The sequence below is a fragment of the Spea bombifrons genome, chromosome 1, assembly GCF_027358695.1.
Source record: "Spea bombifrons isolate aSpeBom1 chromosome 1, aSpeBom1.2.pri, whole genome shotgun sequence".
NCBI lineage: Eukaryota > Metazoa > Chordata > Amphibia > Anura > Pelobatidae > Spea > Spea bombifrons.
The window spans coordinates 153,632,212-153,639,202 of record NC_071087.1 but is presented as its reverse complement, the minus strand read 5'-3'; positions in this window follow the sequence as shown (position 1 = coordinate 153,639,202).

The window sequence follows — 6,991 nt, the reverse complement described above, 5'->3', positions numbered from 1 at the left end:
CAACTGAAAATAACTCAGCTAAATGTAGAAAATAAGTAAAAGGGGAAGTCTAGAAAAGTAGAATTAATATATGTTCTATTCTCTTATCGGAAAGTAGCCTTAAGGCAACTGCGGTAAATTCCGGAATTTTCAAGAGCCCTGACACCGCAAACCTTGTGTGCCCCAGGGATTGGGCCTATTAGTAACAAGGGGGTTATATATATGAAAAAAGGTCTTAGTGCATGGTTTAGAATGTGGTCTTATCACCATAGTAACCGTTAGAATTTACCTGCTGATGGGAGCATTCCGTCGGTTGCTATAGCGATAGGACCACGTTGCAAACTAGAATTTGATGGCAAACAAGAATCTGCCCGTCTAGTCCGCCCATTTTCCCTGATGTAAAGACTTTAATCAGTCGTTGGTCTTGTTTTAGATTCAGGAGCTGTATGTCTATCCCATGCATGTTTAAATTCCCTCACTGTATCAGCCTCTACCGCTTCTGATGGGAAGTTGTTCCATTTATCTACTACCCTCTCAGTAAAGTAAAAGTTTCTCACATTATATCTAAACCCCCAACCCTCTGGTTTTAGATTATGACCTCTTGTTCTAACATTTCTCCTCCTTAGAAATAAGCTTCTCTCCTGCACTTTGTTCGGTCCCTCTAAGTATTTTAATGTTTCTGTTACATCTCCCCTCCCTCTTCTTTCCTCCAAGCCGGACATATTGAGATCCCTCAATCTTTCCTGATCATTTTTATCCTGCAATCCACTTTTTATTTTTGTAGCTCTTTTCTGAACTATCTCCAATGTGTCGATGTCCCTCTGTAGATTGGGGTCTCCAGAACTGCCCCCCAATATTCTAGGTGAGGCCTGACCAGAGATCTGTAAAGCGGCAGAACCTCCTCCCTGTTCCCGCTACTAACGCCTCTCGCTATACATCCCAGCACCCTGCCTGCTTTCTTCCGTTGCTTTATTGCATTGCTGCTCACTTTAACGTCCTCAGAAATAATGACTCCTAAGTCTCTCTCTTCTGTTGACGCTGACAGAACAGCATCTCCAAGGCTACATTCTGCCTTGGGTTGTTTACGACGTTGTATCATCTGCAGGAAGACATAACTTCCCTTACCTGGCTGACTGCGCTCCATACTCACCTAATCTGCCTGAGTGCGGCTGCCGGCTGGATATACCGCAGACTGCGTGAGCGTTAAAACATATACGTAGCTGGTGTCATCTGGTAGCTGCTGGCCTTGAAGTGTCAGGTGCCATCATGTCATCCCCAGCCTGACCCCGACTACAAATAATAATATTAATAATTATAAGAGGTTGGCTAGAATTTTGACCCTACCAAGATTTTTGAAAGCCCCAAAACAAACCCCACAAACCCCACCTATTACCCCCTCTAGGCAAAGAAATCATTATCACTGCAGGAAACATGAATGTCAAAAATAAACGGAATGGACTTATGGACATATTTTATGAGGATCCTGCTCTAATGGTTTCTTATGAAATGAAGGACTGTATTTTCCTTTAGCATATTTCCTCCATTTGCTGCAACCCAACGTCCCCAGAGATCTCGATTTGAACAGCCACCCAGCAGAAGCGGTAGAGGTTGAAGAAACATGCATGGGATCGGTATAAGGCTGTCCTGAGCCTAAGAAGAGTCCAAGGACTGGTTAAGATCTGAGTCTTTACATCAGGAAAAATGGGAAGAATGGGCCGAATGGTTCACATCTGATGTCAAATTTTATGTTTCTATCCCCCTGCTGAGGCTTTGAATGCCATCCTTTTTAGCATCATGCATGCGCAGTATATATTCTCCGGTGTCCCAGACGCGGAAGAATAAAATAGCGAATGGAGGATTACAGTCCCGAATCCCACCGAGCTCTACATCTGTCACAGGGGATCAGAGGGATACATTTTCAAAATCGGGACTGTCCTGCGCAAAGCAGGATATTTGGGGGGTATGTGTGCATATGAGATAGATGTGAACTATAGGCTAGTTAGGTTTAAAGGACCCTATATGTTATATTCTCTCAGACAAAACCCAGGAAGCACAAATCATAGAGAACAAGCAAGAATATTGGCGGTCTAATAAAGAAAAAGTTTAATCTTACATTTCCCTTTCATTCATTATTATTTATTGGATCGGTGACAGGTGTCTTAGTTACAGCCACTAGAACGACTTGGTCTTAATATCTCGCTAATGAAGGAATACCATGCATTCCTCTGGGGGATATAATTCCTACGTATCAGTAACCAAGCCGCTATCATATTGACACAGCAAACAAACAAACAAGATAAAGAGCATGGCTTGGATACATTCTTGAAAGTCATTGTATCCACCCAGTACAAGGCTCGCAGCTCTCCGGTATCTGGTGACCTATAATAAATGGTGACCCTACACTAGATGTCATTCTGCTGTGGACGGCACCGTGGGGTCAGCTGTCCATAGGCAACGGTGTAGCTGAGGTGGACAAGGTCAGTTCAGTGTTTCTCCCCAGCCTCTCTTATTGTTATAGATTTTCTGGGGCTTCGTGTATGTGGGGTGGTCTAGTGGAAGAGAGCAGATCTAAGCAGTAGAACAGCCATCCCCTGCCCCGTCATGTGCTTCCATGAGGTTGTGAATGAGGGTACATTCATTCACAAATGCTCCTTGGATCAGACAAGAAAGCAACAACTGAGATATTTCTGCTGTGGGAGGAAGAGATCTCTCGGTGAAACGATCTCCCACGATGACAGACCTCAAAGGAGACGTGTATATGGTTCACATCTGGCAACATCTGTTGTTCAGCCACGCAGGCCCAGATCAGGACAACAAACCGGTCCGTTTTAAGTACACCGGCCCCATGTCATGTTTTAAGCAATCAGTAACCTAGAGGGTACCGTAGTTGCTTGATTATAAGATGACCCCCCAACATTTGAATATGAATTTAGGAAAAAAAAAAAGGCCCGAATATAAGACTACCCTATAGTAAAATAGTTTTCTTAGTAAATATTAATTCACATGTTAACTATTTTTCATATTTAAAAAAACTATGATGAGAAAAATGCATTTTTGTTTTTATTTCCTTCTATTTGCCAATCTGACCCCAGTTATGCACATCTGCCCCCCAGTTATGCACATCTGCCCCCCGTTATGCCACTCTGCCCCAAATACGCTGTTTACCCTACTAAATGCCACTCTGCCCCCCTGATTTGCCAATCTGTCCCTCAAGACTCCCACCATTAGGTCACGTCACGCTGGCGCTCTGTCATAGAAGGCCCAGCAGAAATGCAGTCAGCAGTGGAGGTTGTCTGCGCGCATCACACAGACGCCCACCAGCTTCCAGAGAGGAAGATCCAGGTCCCCTGCAGCGCTGCGGGGGATCTGGATCTTAGTCTTATAGTCAGACCTCTTTTTGAGGTCAGATTATAAAATGACCTCTAATATAAGATGAGGGGTATTTTTCAGAGCATTTGCTCTCAAAAAAACCTTGTCTTATATTCGAGCAAATACAATATTTGTCGAGATTGCCCTATAACGAGGGTGTATAGGACTTGCGCATGAATTAAGGATTGCCTTAGAATGGCACGCAATAGGCACTCAGTGGCAAGATAAAAAAAAAACACTTAAATTGTGAGATGTCATATTATCCTCAACGTGATGGTACGCAGGAAACACCCCAGGGATGGTCTTGCCGACAACCAGTCTCACCCTCCGAACCCCAACAACCAGCCTAACCCTTTTGCCATGGGGTTATTAATCACTGCGCCGTAGTTATATTTGCATTGTAACTCCTATCACCAGCAGCCACCCACTGATGAGAGTTTCAGTCCATAAACTGGATGATGACGCGGGTCAAACCCAGTGCAAAAGGCATGACGGCTTTAACACGTGTTTATTTTTATACAAATGCCCAAGATTTTTTACGTTGATGGTAAAGTGTAAAAGTTGCCTACAAGCGGTAAAGATGCCGTCTCTCTCTTTTGAACATATTTATTAAACATCGAGACAATTGGCTGCCGAGGTCATGAAGACGTATCTGTACACATATAAAGCCAGCAAAGTCGTTTTAAGGCAAATATCATTTTTTATGGGAATTCTTGGCATATGGAAATTTAAGAAAACTACTGCAGATAAGCTTTTTTTATGCATAAACATGCAAAATAATATCCTTTGTACTGTAGCATGTTTTTAAAGGTGCAGTTCCACTTAGACAAATTGTTCATTGCTTTCTAGTCTGTTAAGCAAAAAAGACTTAGCAGGTCATTCATTTTATTCTTTAATCTTAAGTTTGATCTCTAAAAAAAATAACACAATCTATTAAGGAGTTCTTTAAAGTTCTTTACCGACAAACATCAGCACCCGCCTTTGTACCACATGACAATTAAGTGTTGGGAAATTGGAATGGTTCGGGCAACTAGAAATACAATTAAAATCCACAGAAAAGGTGGAAAATCGCCTGAAAAGAAATAAAGTCAATAATACATCATTCAGAAGGATAACCAGTCCGAAGCTTAATTTTGTATAGTTAAGACTGATATTTTGTTTCTAATCTTGGAGTATTTTTAAGCTATTAACAGGGCCAAATAAAACAAAATGTCACCCGCCACTCCGAGCCGATTCACAGTTTGGGGGGAAGCTCATATGATAGCGTCATATTGAAGAACTTTCATTTTTCATGTCTGTGAGTGCGATCTACTGAGTTACTAAATTTATGGTGTTTATTATATTTAAATAATTTCATTTTGTCCCTTTCTTGTAGTTTTTGGACTGTGGGGGTGGTAATGAGGTAGGTATAGAATTTTAAGGAAAAATCTTTTAAATGATTTGAACACTTTGCTATACGGTGACACTCATCCTGGACCTCTGGGTAGACAATGGCCTGTTTGACAATGACCTTTTCCGTGTCATCTCCTGCATGAGCTTATATTCCTAGCCCTTTAAACCGGCAGACACTGGAATCTGTATTTATATACCAACAGCTAAGCATGTTATGCTGGTGTAAGCATGTCAATAGTTTTGCAACTCCGCGTAATCCTTTTTGTTTCTGCATTATGGGAAAGGCATCTGACTTTATTATAACAATGTATTCTAACGCTCCTTAGAGGAAGTGTATAAAAAAAAAACCTTCCGTAAAACATCTGAAGAAGTTCTCACAAATATAAGGGTTGCACGTACGATAAGCCATGGCCAGAAGACACAGGTAAATCAAGTAATAGCAGTGAAAATAGGCAGTGTTTCTTGGAAATTAGGATCAGCTGTCTGGTAGGGTGTTGACAACTTACAGGAATACATCATTGTCCCATCAGAATGTCATCGCGGTCACCAGGACCATGGCTCATGAGGTCTATCCAAAATTGGGACAATAAAAAGTGCTACATTCAGGGCAACCAGCAGAAACGTGACATAGAACATGTGTCTTTGGAAAGGGTGCATATGTGATTAATGAGCGATATGTGTACTTTCAATGCTGGTCTCCTGGAGGTCTCCGTCTTCCTGGGAGGAGGGGGCAGGGTTTGAGTTGGGGAGGCATCACCAGTCTTGTTTTACTGGACCAGTTCCAGGGATGGCCGGGGTAAATGTCTGTAGTGGTGAAACTGGGGAAGGAGGGGGGGGACTGATTTATACAAGATTAAACTAAAACAATGGCGGTCACTCCCTGCTTGCGGATCCTGGCTGTCTGCCGGAGATAATCCCTCAGCCAGTGATGGGATGATACTGCTGGGGGTAGCCACAGAAGTCTTTACAAACCCAGGGCCCATGGTCAATAGGGAGGAGGCTGGCTGTCAGGCCTCTCCAGTGGCCCCAGTGATTTAGGGTTCCGCCACAATAACCATACAATCGGATCCTATAATTGTTTGGTTTGTAACCACATAAACTTTGTAAAATACAGCTTAGGGTACCATTTGTCCATGGGGCCAATTGGGGAATTACTTTATGTGTGATTTTAGCATAATTGTTGAACTACAATGTATATTATGGAGTCACCCGCGAACATGTGTGTTGTACTCTGTATTTAGGAATATTGAAGTATACTCTCCTGCAGCCCCTAAAAGCCTGAAGTAGGTCAAACCTAACACAAGCCATGCTATACATAAAATGTACGGTATGCAAACAGAGAAATGTGATTGGTTACAAAGTGGAGCAGTTCTGTTACTATATATATATATATATATACCGCACGGCAGCTTGTTGTGTTACGTAATGAACCGTCTTAAAGTGACGTTATGATCTATGTTTAGGTGGCCGGGACTGGGTGAAGAATAGCTTGTCTCGCTAACTACAGCTGCTGCACTCGTGCTGCTAATATTAAGTGACCTAGACTCTATATTGAGGACACTTATTAAAGGAACCGTTAAATTAATTCATAGTTAAAGCCTCCCCCGGTCTCTGTGTGCCGAGGAGCTGGGCAGTAGGACACAAGAACCCTGTCCCATAGAGCATGCAATCTAGATAAGCAACGGAAGAGCTAGAATCAGAAGGGAGAGGAGCTAGCGAGCTCTGAGAGTGTAATCAATCATTTTACATGAACTCGGTAACGGTGTCCATCCGAAGTGCAAAGGGGATTCCAGACATGGACATCCGTGCTGTTTCGTGCCTAGACACCACTGACAAGGCCCATGAAAGCCAAAAAATCTGTCTGAGGTTCTTGGGTTCCTTGTGCAGGGGAAATTTGCGTGTTTGTGTTCTGGTTTTTGACTGCCCTTGTGGACAGGATCTGTCACTTTTCCTAAACGCTATATTTTACAGTTCAATAAACGCCACGGAGGCAGCCATGTCAATCTGCTGACCAGAGAGCGAAACATGTATTACTTAGAAACTCGTCTTCTCTCCCGGCAGATGCTGCCATGCTCGTTGCAGAAGAAGCACTACAGGAACATGTACATGTGATGGTATCTATATGAGGGCATGTTTCAGCGCTCCCCGTTCTTATTGGGTTTATTTTACAGGAATGCTCGACTTTAAACTCACTAACTTTACCCCGATGAGCTTCACCTGCGAGAAGGGCTGAGCTGACCCTGACTGATGG